The 13,500-nt window shown below is 38.9% G+C and overlaps 2 pseudogenes across 1 annotated transcript; one reads left to right on the plus strand and one right to left on the minus strand.

Annotated features, from left to right (window-relative positions):
* Positions 1–829: 829 nt before the first annotated feature.
* Positions 830–2,690, minus strand: LOC105947550 (annotated as a pseudogene).
* A 1,015-nt stretch (positions 2,691–3,705) lies between these two features.
* LOC116406457 lies at positions 3,706–13,500 on the plus strand (annotated as a pseudogene). Its single transcript, XR_004223250.1, has 2 exons — positions 3,706–3,779; positions 10,592–13,500. The product of XR_004223250.1 is annotated as a gastrula zinc finger protein XlCGF57.1-like (transcript).

Consider the following 13,500-nt stretch of genomic DNA (forward strand, 5'->3'; position numbering starts at 1 on the left):
TGGAGTCCTCCCCGGTACTCACGTTAGAAGCCTCACCACAGGGACCCACACCAGTACTCTTGCCTAAGCACCCTCAAATCCGGGCTCCTGGACTAGCGGTGACCTGTTCCACCTACCTAGCCACTTAGTGCCCTGCACTCCAACAGATGTAATGCTGGGGGTCTTAACCCCACTACCACTCCTGGAGGGGCAATATTCTAAACTCTGGTGTCCTACATATCACTCCTAGAGTGACCTCTTATGTAACTTCTGTCTATTAACTGTGCCAGGGGTGCACACTACTTGCACAGTCTCTGGACTAAAATGTCTGACTACAGCACATGGCTGCATCCCCTTATATGGGCTATTGCACCACTCTGTGGCCATAACCCAAACTACAGGTATACTCCCTGTTAACTATTTAGAACCCAGTCATCCCAGTGTCCCTGTTAACTAGCACCACCCTGTGGCCTGTCCTAGGGGTGTCTATCATAAGGGCCCATTTTTGGTAAACCCCTACATAGAAAACCCACATTTAGCCACAAACTCTAGCTTTGGATCACCCCTACCTGATTCAGTCAGAATATTAATGGATGTATATATCCCTGCAAATATGCGGCCAAAGCATCAACATTCTGATTATGTGTTGTTTATAAATCCACCCATGTCTGTACATTTAGCGCCCAACACCCTCTATAGACTGTATGCTAAATATGAGCCCTTGTTTAGCTTCCCTAGACAGATATGTATATCAACCAATATATTTGCACTTTCTCTGGGCCTCTCTCTGGATTTTTTTTTTTTTACATTGAAAAGCAAAAACATATACACAGAAAGACACTGCAATAAACAAAACACTGAATAATAATAATAAGATGGATGTTACTTAATTAAAAGTAGATGTTCAAGTCCTGACTTTGTAAATGATGTCCTGTTTGTGTGTTAATGAGTTCTATTCATTGCATTTCCAGCTTCCCACTCTTGCACTGATTTAGACACTAAACATCAAAACAGTTCATTCAGTTTTTTTCTTTAAAAATCCCATTGACCTATTATATTTGTGGGAGAACATTATCTATAGAAGAAGCCTGAAAAATATATTTTGACACCAACAGTATCCAGCCCATTGCGCTACTGCATCCAGTGGTCTCAACACCCAACACCTCTCCCTCTGTGTCATGGAAATCCCTTCCCCCCCCATTGGAAACTTTAGGGCTCATCCATCAATGTTCTATAGTCAGTTCATTCCCTGCTTAAGTGTGAGATGAAAAAAACCTCAGTTACACAGATACATTCAGATACATTTATCCTTCTGCTTGAAGATCTTTTCCTGAAAGATATAACTTAGAGAAAAATATTAGTTCATATATTCTACATAAAAATATATTGTCTCTAGATAAATTAAAGGAAAGTGCATTTGAACATTTAAGTGTATGGGTTTAGAATTCTTTTAAAGTTTCCCCCCCCCGGTCTGTAACCCCAGAATGTGTAAGAGGGGCTTCATTTGGAAAGTTCTGCCTCCAGTACAGAAACTTGTTGTTTTAAAGGATCCCTCTCAGCCCTGATCTTATCATATTCATGTTCACTTTTAGTTGGGAGAAGGGTATCCAAGTTCTACATTTACTGTTAGTTTGATTGTTTTGTCTATTCTGCCATCTAGATTGATATTTCCCTCTCTGGCTGAATTGTAGGATATTCCCCTCACTGAGGCCCTTTAGAACCAACACACTCCTTTCCCTGCTGTCCCTCTACTCTAGAAACTCCAGCTGTATCAGCTACAGAACCTTCCTCTCTATTCCTTTTCTCCCACAATATGTCTTTTGAATCAGTAGGGCCAGGAGTGACAGATAATATTCCTTCCCTGACAGCCTCCTCTAAAGCTTCCAACAACATGACCCTATGAATTAAACCACCATGTTCCAATCCTGGATTATCATTTAGCATTTGCCCCATTACTGTGGCTATTCTGTGGGATAATTCATACGGACATTCCTGTTCCATCTGCTTTAGTTTACCAGACAAAGACACATTTGAGGAGATTCCATACAGAGTTCTAAGTATTTCCTTTAACCCATCCCTTGCCCTGCGCTGCTGCCCACAATTCTGCCCAATCCTTACCCATAAGCCATTTCCAACAACTCTCTGTAACCCTCTATCTACAGCCTCAGTATTCAAGTTATATGTCTCTCTGCCCCTTTGTAACTCACAGAAGCACTTCAGGAAAGTGTTGGTTTCCTACCTTGGTACCTGCCCAATCTCTCTAACTATAGCCCCCATCTCCTGGGGCTGTAATTGCTTTGAGCTGCACCTCCCCAGTATTGTCAGTGTTTAATATAGTTGTAGTGACAACAGGAGCTGCTGGGAAACTACATGCTGGATCTCATTCATTCCAAGGATACAGTTGTTTGTGTCCTTTTATTTCTGTGTTAAATTTGGAAATATTGTTTGGACAAGATTGATCGGATATATTCCCAACTTTATCAAACGCAATATTTATTGCATGTTTATGTTCCTCCAGCTCCTTTTCTACATCCTGTATTTTCGCTAAAAATTAAAACATGTACAAATGATGCCTTCGTCCCAGTACTTAAAAACATTTGTTCAAGTAATAGACATAAAAATCTTTATTGCCCATCCCAACATAATTGCATATTAAGGAAACATTATTAAAATGTATAATCTGTTATCTATCGCATGATGTATTTACCCATGTGATACTTTTACCTATAACCGGCACATATAATATTTCCAATAAAATTAAACAAGGAATATTTCAGCAGCTGATGTTATTCTGATGTTTCTTCTCATCCTGATCAATATCTGAGATTTATTCTTGTACAATGAAATGTTAAACCCCCCAACTTTGCTGTTATTTTGCAGAGCCAGCCCATTAGCCATGATAACTTTACTCTTATTTATACAAACATTGTTATCGCATATACATTGTTCTTAAATATCATGTTGCTTAAAAGAAAATGAGTTCTTTGCTGGGAAATGTATTTGTCACTGGTATCTTATGGCCTTTTCATTTTCATTAGAGTTAATATAACTATTGAGAAAAAAAAATCAAAATACTGCCAAATACACTTTATACCCTGTATAACTATATCATATATAGATCAGTATTACGTGTGTATATTATGGAACCACATGTCTCAACTTTTTCATGGGCTTTAATAACTAAAGGTCAATTATGTGTCTGGCTAGGGGATTGTGAGGTGGGAAGAGCCAGACCGGGCCAAATGAATCAACAAGGTAACTAAATTATCATACCTGTGCTACTGGGGGGGTCTATCTCATTGCAGAGTCTTAGTTAATATTTCTTTAGGCCTATAAAATAAATCCCTTTTCCTAAAGATAAAAATCATGGCGCCCAGCCATTACCTTGTAGCTAGGGCTCCCCATAGACTCCAAACACTCCCATGTTATGATGATCCATCTCGGGATTATCCAATAATCTGATAAAACCAGAATAATATGGGTTAGGCCTGGGGTGTTTGGTGTCTATGAAAAGAGAATTCCATTTCCCACATAATGCTCATGGTTCCATAATTTTGTTGAATACCCATAAGTATTTGAGGCTAGCTGGAAAATAAAAATGTCACCATAACAGCCAGTTACAAAATGGTGCCCCGCCCTCACCTTTCTCATTGGATGGGGGCGTGACCTACCCTGTAACCTGTATATCAATGGCCCAGACAACTGGGAAGATATATGCCTTTGGGGACCGAGCTGCTCGGGAGGTATATGTCGCTATTTCTCCCGGAACAGGAATTACATAGGACCATTCTATTGGTGATGTATGTTGGTTTCTGCATTTTTATCCCTTTTTATTTTATAACTGTTTGCAACCTGTATGTCATTTTGTAATATTAACTGTTTTTATATAATATGTATTTTTATATCAAATGAACCGTTATGCCTTAAACGGAGTGTGTATGTTAAATGTGGTTTAACCCCTTGCTAGTTAGAAGGAAAGTGTGCCTGCTTAACCCTTTGGTTGCGGGAAAGTTGAGTCTTGCCTGTAGACTAACTTGCATTGTCTGCTGGAGTGACTGCTAGAGTGCTTAGCTAGGAAGTCTGGGGTGATTTGCCTCTGTGAAGTGTCAGGGTGCAATAGAACATCTAGACTTGGGTGCTTGTGGCCCTTAAAATGCAGTGGTGGCAGTTGTTACGTTTTGGCAGGTTGGGGCTGTTTGGTTGTCAAGAAACTGTATAGTTGATGTGTTAACCCTTACAGTCGCACACTTGGTCACGTAGGTCTGTGGTGGCGTTCGTGACACATAGACAAAAGGACCACTATTTCTGTTATTTGAAACTTTAAGAAAACATAATCCTATCCATCCCAGCAGTTGCCTCATATGTTAATAATTCCTGCCTGCATTAAAGTCATCATTTCTGCATTTTTAACACACATTAAACTTTCCTGCTTCTGCAGGTTAATGAAATACATTACAATCACAATAACACTGCTACATATTTCCATGTAAATGTTTTTTCTCAAAAGAATAAGTACTAACATTTCTTTAGCACTAACCCTATAATGTGATTATTCCTTTTCTCAGTAACAATGAGTAACTCCTTTTCTCTTTGGTCCTGGGTCTTTTATACCGACAGACTGGTCTATTCATGGGACCCTGGGAGTGGCCATTCTGTGCATCAGGTTCCCTTGCCTGTGTAACAGCACAGACCTGAGCTTGCTCATGGCTCATTTCAGAATCTTTATCAACCTTAATTTGCTTTTTAAATTATTTCCATCCAAAAATGCCCCACCCGGCCGCAAAAATGGCAGATATATGCCCTTATCTTTGCTTAATCTGATTGGCATATTTCCCTTATCACATGTATGTTTGAGGGGTGTGAGTTCTGCAGTATGAGCTGTCTCCTGTACTTATCTATATGTGAGGCTGCTTTCTGAAGAGTATCAACACTGCAAGCACAAATATTAGCTACAGGATCTAGATATTTAAACTTGTTTACAAAAGCTTTTATCATTTGCTGTGTAACTTGATCTTCTCCAATACCCATAACCAGTCTGTAAACTTGCTCAAATACAACCAGAAATGTAAAGGGGTCATCATCTATAGAGGTTTTACGATTATTAAGCACCTCTATATCAAGCACATTTTCACCATTAATTATATAATTAAGCATTAATAGTCTGTCCCTTCTTGTGCCGTGTATTAGATTCCCATCTGTATCAGTGCCGGGAGCACTCACAGGGATTAATAACCTCTGGGAAATACGTGCCGGCACCCACAGTTTTAATGCTTTATTCTTCTGTTCTTCACTTAAATCATATCTCTCTATATGAGACTTAAACAGATCAGAATTCATTAAAACATTCTTGTTTGGATTAAAATGTGGAATATTTTTCACAATTTTTAAAAGCGGTTTATTAACTTTTAACTGCAATTTTGCCCTATCATAATGTAAGATTATTGTAAAATATTTATATTGTGGGTTCCTATATTTTATTAATAATGAAACCTTTTACTCTAGTAGATGAAACAGTCTAATTAGTTTAGCACCTGGTTATCTGGTCCAAACAATAGGAGTTTCCTAATTTGGAAAACAAAGGTACTGGTCTGGGAAAGGTGCTGTCACACCTAAACTCTAATTAACATTAACAAAGGGTCAAGGCCACTGGGGCCAGCTGAATGGATCCCTGGTGATATGCATAATCAGTTAGTCAGGAAGGGCAGTCTTGGTGGAGTGTGTTTATAAGGTGTGGGATATTATTATTATTTAGGTGGTTGGGCCTCTGGGTTTCATTTTAGTGTGTTTAGTTAAGTTAGTGTGTATATTTTAGTATATTTGTTTTTATGACCTTTTTGTGTGTAAGGTGGTCTCTTGTTTTATGTGTTTTACCTACTTTATGATTTATGTTTATGTAAATATTTGTTTCCAAACAATATAAAATCAATTTTTACATTTATTGTTCAGTGATCTCTTTGCCACACTATATTGTAGAACTTTGGTTATTTTAATAATCTTACAATAATCTAATTCTGGATCACTAAGATCCGGAACAAACATAGATCTCTGTTCTGTAATAACCGAAACCTGGTTATTCCTTTGCAAAACTGATTCTACTTCTGCCAATCTCAGTTCATGCTGAGCAATCCCCTTAGCCAGACAGTCAGTACTAACTGTGTCACATTCCACTTTTTCCTTATCAGAATGAGAATTAGTCTTTCCTACATTATTACTTCTCTTCCTACCTGAGCACATCAACATATTAAATGTTTTCACCATTAACATAACATTGTTAATCTTGTGCTTCATCTTAGAAAATGATATTCCTTCCTCTAACTTTACATTTGCCCCCACACACTGACTGTACATATCTGACCATATCTCTGCATTAGACATAATGCTATGAGGGATTTTAAACTCAAATTTGCTTTTTGTAGCCAAATTGTCAATAAAATCCATACTCACCGGAAAGGAGAATATTCCTCCTGCGCCGCTATTAATACTTACACAAGTAACTTATAGGTTCTTTTACTCATATAGACATCTGGGAGCTTCAGTTCAGCTACACCCTTCTGCCCCCCTTTGAAGCTGACAGAGTGTGTATATGTGTAGTGCCCAGGGCTATATTTTGGTTGGACTCGCCATCTGTTATAACTATCCTTTCTCTAATATATTTGTGTAAGTACTATGGTCAGCAAACACCACTCACCAAGGTGATATTTAAAGTATATTTAATGTGTGGAAAAGAGTTACAGAATTACATACAAATTACCAATTGTTTAGCCAGTCAGAAACAATATTGACAGCTTCCCAATACAATACAAAGTATATGTATGTATTCATTTAAAGTATTGAAAATGTGTGCATGTGTGTGTCAGGGCTGTGTGTGTGAGAGTGAATGTATAAGTAAGTGTAAGACTAACCTTTTGTTATTGATATATATTATTTATCCCTGTTGGAAAACCCCTCCCCCACTGTATTGCCCCTAAGACCATATGTTTCCTATAAATTATATTCCAGACTTAAAGGAACAGTAACCCCAAAAAATGAAAGTAATTAAAATATAATGTACGGTTGCCCTGCGCTGGTAAAACTGGTAAGTTTGCAACAGAAATGCTACTATAGTTTATATAAATGAGCTGCTATGTCAATACGAGGGCACCAATTGAAGCTGGGAAAAAGGAGAAAAGGCACAGGTTACATAGCAGATAACAGATAAGTTTTGTAGAATATAATGGGGTTTTATCTGTTATCTGCTAAGTAACCTGTGCCTTTTCTCCTGTAAATGGCTGCCCCCATGGCTACACAGAAGCTTTATTTATATAAACTATAGTAGTCTTTCTAAGGAAAACACACCAGTGGTACTAATACAAGGCAGCATTACATTATATAGTATTTACTTTATAAAAAGAAGTTATACATTTTATTATACATTTTCATTTTTTTGGTGTTACTGTCCCTTTAAGAAACAATGGGGTATGTGAGGTATAGTGTGATTGGCAAGTCGGTTGCACACTTGAAACCTGTTAACCCATTCAGGCCTGGAATATAACTTAATTTCCAATACATAATATTTAACACTTTGTAACCTCTCCTGGCCCACCCCATGGATTTGGCTTCTAACCCAGGCTCTCTATGGGTCCTCCTCTTTTCCCAGATGTCCTCTGGAGCTCTTAGCAAGCCTCAGGCTTTTTTCTTTTTTGCCTCCCAGCAAATCAGAATGAATAATCCATAAATATCTGGATGTGCTTTATATATCTTAGCTGTGCCTAAAGGTCAATTTTATGTAACATTTAGTAAATATACACAACATTAATATTTCAGTAAAAGTTGAAAACCACCTCAAGTGCTGGATGATACACTCTAAGGTATAACACCAAGCCACATATTGGAGGCCACCCCTTTAGATTAGAGGAACGGAGCTTCCATTTGAAGCAGCGTAGGGGGTTCCTCACGGTGAGGGCAGTGAGGTTATGGAATGCCCTTCCTAGTGATGTGGTAATGGCAGATTCTGTTAATGCCTATAAGAGGGGCCTGGATGAGTTCTTGAACAATCAGAATATCCAAGGCTATTGTGATACTAATATCTACAGTTAGTACTAGTGGTTGTATTTATAGTTTATGTATGTGAGTGTATAGATTGGTAGGTGTGGGTTAGGTGTGCTGGGTTTACTTGGATGGGTTGAACTTGATGGACTCTGGTCTTTTTTCAACCCTATGTAACTATGTAATATAAAAAACTACTACATCATTTATGCTTCAGATCTAACCCCTCAGTGTAGTTGGTTTCACCACTTCCAATACTGCCTATTTTAAATGAGAGTGGTTATGTCTCTGTAGGGGATCAGAGAACCATGCCCCCTGTTCTGCCTTTGACATCATCCAACCCAATTACAGGCAGGAGAATGAACTGATTGGCTGGTAGGCAGGGGAAAAGCCTAATGCTTAGTGGGAGCCCCAAAGGACATCTGAGAGAAGAGGAGGATTCAGGAAGAGCCTTGCTTTGGAGCCAAAATGACAAGTTAAGCAAGGAGAGGTTGGAAAGGGTTCCCTGCTGCAGCATCCATCTGGAAAAGCAGAGAGAGTGAGCGAGATATATACAAGATTATCAAATGTCCAACAACTCACCACAAGGAGAAAGAGCCTGAGCCTTCAGCTAGGGGAGCAGATATCCCAGTTTGTTTAAAGAGCAGGCACTCACTGAGCAAATCTTCAGGTAGAATTACATAGTAACATAGTAAGTTGGGTTGAAAAAAGACATACGTCCATCAAGTTCAACCATAATGCCTATATATAACCTGCCTAACTACTAGTTGATCCAGAGGAAGGCAAAAAACCCCATCTGAAGCCTCTGTAATTTGCCGCAGAGGGAAAAAAATTCCTTCCTGACTCCAAGATGGCAATCGGACCAGTCCCTGGACTTAAAGTAACTTTATTGGAGTACCGCATTATGCATTTTGTCTTCGCAGACACATAAGCACAAAATATTTAAAGGTGGTCTTACCAATTAAAGTACACAAGTTAACTGTTTCACCAATCATTAAAAAATTTAATTTGAAAATGCATATGAAGGTACACCCAGTCCACCATATTGGTTATCACTGAAATCTGTTCAAAGCATAGAAAATTTTACAAAACATAAAAGACAAGCACACCTGATCCAACGACACCAACAAAATAAATCTCAACTTGCTCCCCCTCCAAACTGTGCTGTAATCTGGGCTACCAGCAGCCAGAGCTGCAGCACAGAAGCTACTGAGACCAAGCTAAAATGGCAGCTGCTATCTTAAACAAATAGAGTAAGTTTCTAGAGTTGTTACTTAGGTAGGGTAAAGCTTTCTGCAGAATAAATATATAATCTATTGGCAGCAAAATGCCAAAATTGCCTTTCCTTCTCTTTTAAGTATCACTAATGAGACAACGGCAGGCAGACATTTTGCACAGTGCACAGACAGATCTCCTGCTTAAAAGTCACAAGTTTTGATAGAGATTTCCCTTATCCAAGGGGGGGGGGCGATGTTACCTCAGATCTTCTGAGAAGAAAAGCAAGGCGGAGTTCCTATCTAGGCACAAGGGATGGTTTAAATGAAGAATTTGATGTTTTTTGTTCTTGTTTATCTCATGCCACATCCTATACATTATAAATATGGAAAACCTGTTTTTTTATTGGGGTGGAATCTTCAGAAGATCAGTTGCCCAAAGTAACCATGGCGATAAATCTTACCATATGCCATTACCCTTATAGAGGGGAAAGTTATTTTCTTTCATTAATGATGAAAGGGGTGGCTCACCTTTATTACAGTTTGGGCAAAGAGATATGGTCATTTAAATTATATTTGCAATTAGGTTTAATTAAATAAAATGGATCTTCTCAATATCTACCTGCGGAGGCAGTGTGGCCTAAAGTCTCATCACTCTGCCAGCCTGGGGGCTCACATCACCGGGAGGGGCAGGGAATGCTCCATACTGTGTGTCCCTTCTATTGCCATTTCTGCTATTCATTGATCCCATTGGTTGAATCCATTTGCTGAATCGCGTTAGCCAATCAGATCGTGGATATACAAATGAATGGCACATCAATGGCAATCAATGCCTGCGCTTCCTCCACTCTGCTGGGAATGTCAGAATGCCATAGACAGGGCCTTAGTCAGTCAGGGTGTTGGTGAATCCCCTGGCTTGGGCAGAAAGCAGAGGCCTAAGGATCTAAGCAGCACTGTCTTTGCAAATTGAAAATAAAAATTAGTATCTCTTTATTTGTCCCAAATAAAGGCGAACCACCCCTTTAATTGGATTCAGGGAAATATTTTTGTTGTGTTTCCAATTACATTATATATTATTATTATTATTATTATTATTATTATTATTATTATTATTAAATAATATATTATATTGCAATAATATACTATTTTTGTTGCTTGAATGTACACTTCCCAAAGCCCTTGTTAATTTACTTTTCCAGCTGGTTTCTATTCTAAGTTGTGGGGGAGTCAGTGGGACACAGCATTTTGTATGATGCCAGCCAATCCCCATCTAGGGTGTAAGAAGCTAGCAGCTTGGAAAACCACACTTTGTATCCCCTTTATACTTATACCTGTCTTGTTTCCTATCCATGACTCTGTTCTTCTTTTACCAGGACGTTGCTTCATGATAAGAGTCATCAAAACATACTGGTTAAGTCTCTGAAGGCCACGTGGGGACATTATAGTAGGACACAGTGTGGAAGAATGTGTAAGGCTGGCACAGCACAAACCCAGGCTGAGTAGGAGTGTGAGCCAACTGCATGGAATGAGGATCACTGACTGAGCTCACATTGATTGGTTGGATGTGGGAAAGGCTTCTCTGTGATTGGTCATCTTCTCACCCAAACATTTGGCCAGCAAGGAGTGTGGGCAGGACTTTGATACTTAGCCCCAGAGTCGGACTGGGTGCCAGGGGCCCACCAGAAAACCTTAGACTGTGGGCCCAGTCTCCAAACAATTTTTCCTTCTCTCTTCACTCACATTATTAATTCTCTTAATCACTTCCCCATACATATTATTATTTATACTTCCTTCTCTTTATTTTATTTGTTCTCATATAGAAATGAGTACTGACCATGGTAAAAGCATACAAGTAAATTGGCTGAGTGAGCAGGAGGGTCCACTGACACCTGGGCCCACCGGGAGTTTTCCTGGTATCCTGGAGGGCCAGTCCGACACTGCTGAGCCCAATTCTCTCACCGGTACTGAATGTGGGGAAACATCATCTCTAACCAAAGACTGTCAGGGGCAAAGGAGAAGTTCTACAGAAGAAAAAGATTTTGTCTGTGCAGAATGTGGAAAAACCAGTCCCCAGAACGCTAACACAGGGGAGAGAAATATCACTTGTGCACAATGTAAGGAAACCCAGTCTTTCAGGAGCAGCCGTTTAACTCACTTTGTAATACACACAGGGGAGAAACCATTCACTTGTACAGAATGTGGCAAAGGCTTTACTAAAAAGAATGGCCTTGTATCTCATATGAAAATACACACAGAGGAGAAACCATTCACTTGTACAGAATGTGGCAAAGGCTTTACTAAAAAGAATGGCCTTGTATCTCATATGAAAATACACACAGAGGAGAAACCTTTCACTTGTACAGAATGTGGAAAAGTCTTTGCTAAAAATAATCACCTTGTAGCTCATATGAAAATACACACAGGGGAGAAACCATTCACTTGTACAGAATGTGGCAAAGGCTTTGCTAAAAATAATCACCTTGTAGCTCATATGAAAATACACACAGGGGAGAAACCATTCACTTGTACAGAATGTGGGAAAAGCTTTGCTCAAAAGCATCACCTTGTATCTCATATGAAAATACACACAGGGGAGAAACCATTCATGTGTAAAGAATGTGGCAAAGGCTTTGCTCATAAGAATAACCTTGTATGTCACCTAAAAATACACACAGGGGAGAAACCATACACTTGTACAGAATGTGGCAAAGGCGTTACTCAAAAGAATCACCTTATATCTCATATGAAAATACACACAGGGGAGAAACCTTTCACTTGTACAGAATGTGGCAAAGGTTTTCCTCAAAAGAATCACCTTGTATCTCATATGAAAATACACACAGGGGAGAAACCATTTACGTGTACAGAATGTGGCAAAGGCTTTGCTCAAAAGAATAACCTTGTACCTCATATGTACATACATACAGGGGAGAAACCATTCACTTGTACAGAATGTGGCAAAGGCTTTGCTCAAAAGAATAACCTTGTATCTCATATACAAATACACACAGGGGAGAAAACATTCAATTGTACAGAATGTGGCAAAGGCTTTACTCAAAAGCATAGCCTTGTATCTCATTTAAAAATACACACAGGGGAGAAACCTTTCACTTGTACAGAATGTGGCAAAAGCTTTGCTCAAAGGTATAACCTTGTATCTCATATGAAAATACACACAGGGGAGAAACCTTTCACTTGTACAGAATGTGGCAAAGGCTTTGCTCAAAAGAATGACCTTTTATCTCATGTGAAAATACACACAGGGGAGAAACCCTTCACTTGTACAGAATGTGGGAAAAGCTTTGCTGAAAATAATCACCTTGTAGCTCATATGAAAATACACACAGGGGAGAAACCCTTCACTTGTACAGAATGTGGGAAAAGCTTTGCTCAAAAGCATCACCTTGTATCTCATATGAAAATACATACAGGGAAGAAACCATTCACTTGTACAGAATGTGGCAAAGGCTTTACTCAAAAGAATCCCCTTGTATCTCATATGAAAATACACATTGGAGAGAAACCATTCACTTGTACAGAATGTGGCAAAGACTTTGCTCAAAAGAATCACCTTGTATCTCATATGAAAATACATACAGGGAAGAAACCATTCACTTGTACAGAATGTGGCAAAGGCTTTACTCAAAAGAATCACTTTGTAGCTCATATGAAAATACATACAGGGGAGAAATCATTCACTTGTACAGAATGTGGGATAAGCTTTCCTGAAAAGCCCATTCTGTGCATTCATCAAAAATTTCACAGCAGGGTAAATCATTTTGAAGGTACAGAATGTGGGAAATGATTCCCTAGCTTTAAGTTAAATTTTAGCATGTTAGAGAATGCCTTATTCTTAACAGCTTTGCAGTAGGTCTAAATTATTTCTTTTTTTCATGGTGTCCAATTATTTGCCTTCCTCCCCTGCACCTTCCCAACTTTTAAATGAGGGTCAGTAGGACCAGTAGCCAAAAAACCCATTGCTCTGTGAGTTTACAGCTGTATAATTGTTACTTTTTTTTTAGTGTCTATGTCATACTAAAAGTTATTTAAGCCCATTTTAAGTAGATTATACTATTTGCACAGAAGAGAAACCTCTAGAGTGTAAAGAATGTGGAAAAACCAGACCAGAATTAGGGCTAGAGAGGCACCATACAGTGGGGGCACGAGGCACGTACCTCTGATACCTGCATTCCCCTTGTTTGGGCCTGAAATGCCAGGTTAGAAATATGTATATAAGTATTATATGTAAGTGTAAAAACATAAAGTTTGATATAAGAATTAA

This window comes from Xenopus tropicalis, chromosome 6 (genome assembly GCF_000004195.4).
Source record: "Xenopus tropicalis strain Nigerian chromosome 6, UCB_Xtro_10.0, whole genome shotgun sequence".
Lineage (NCBI taxonomy): Eukaryota > Metazoa > Chordata > Amphibia > Anura > Pipidae > Xenopus > Xenopus tropicalis.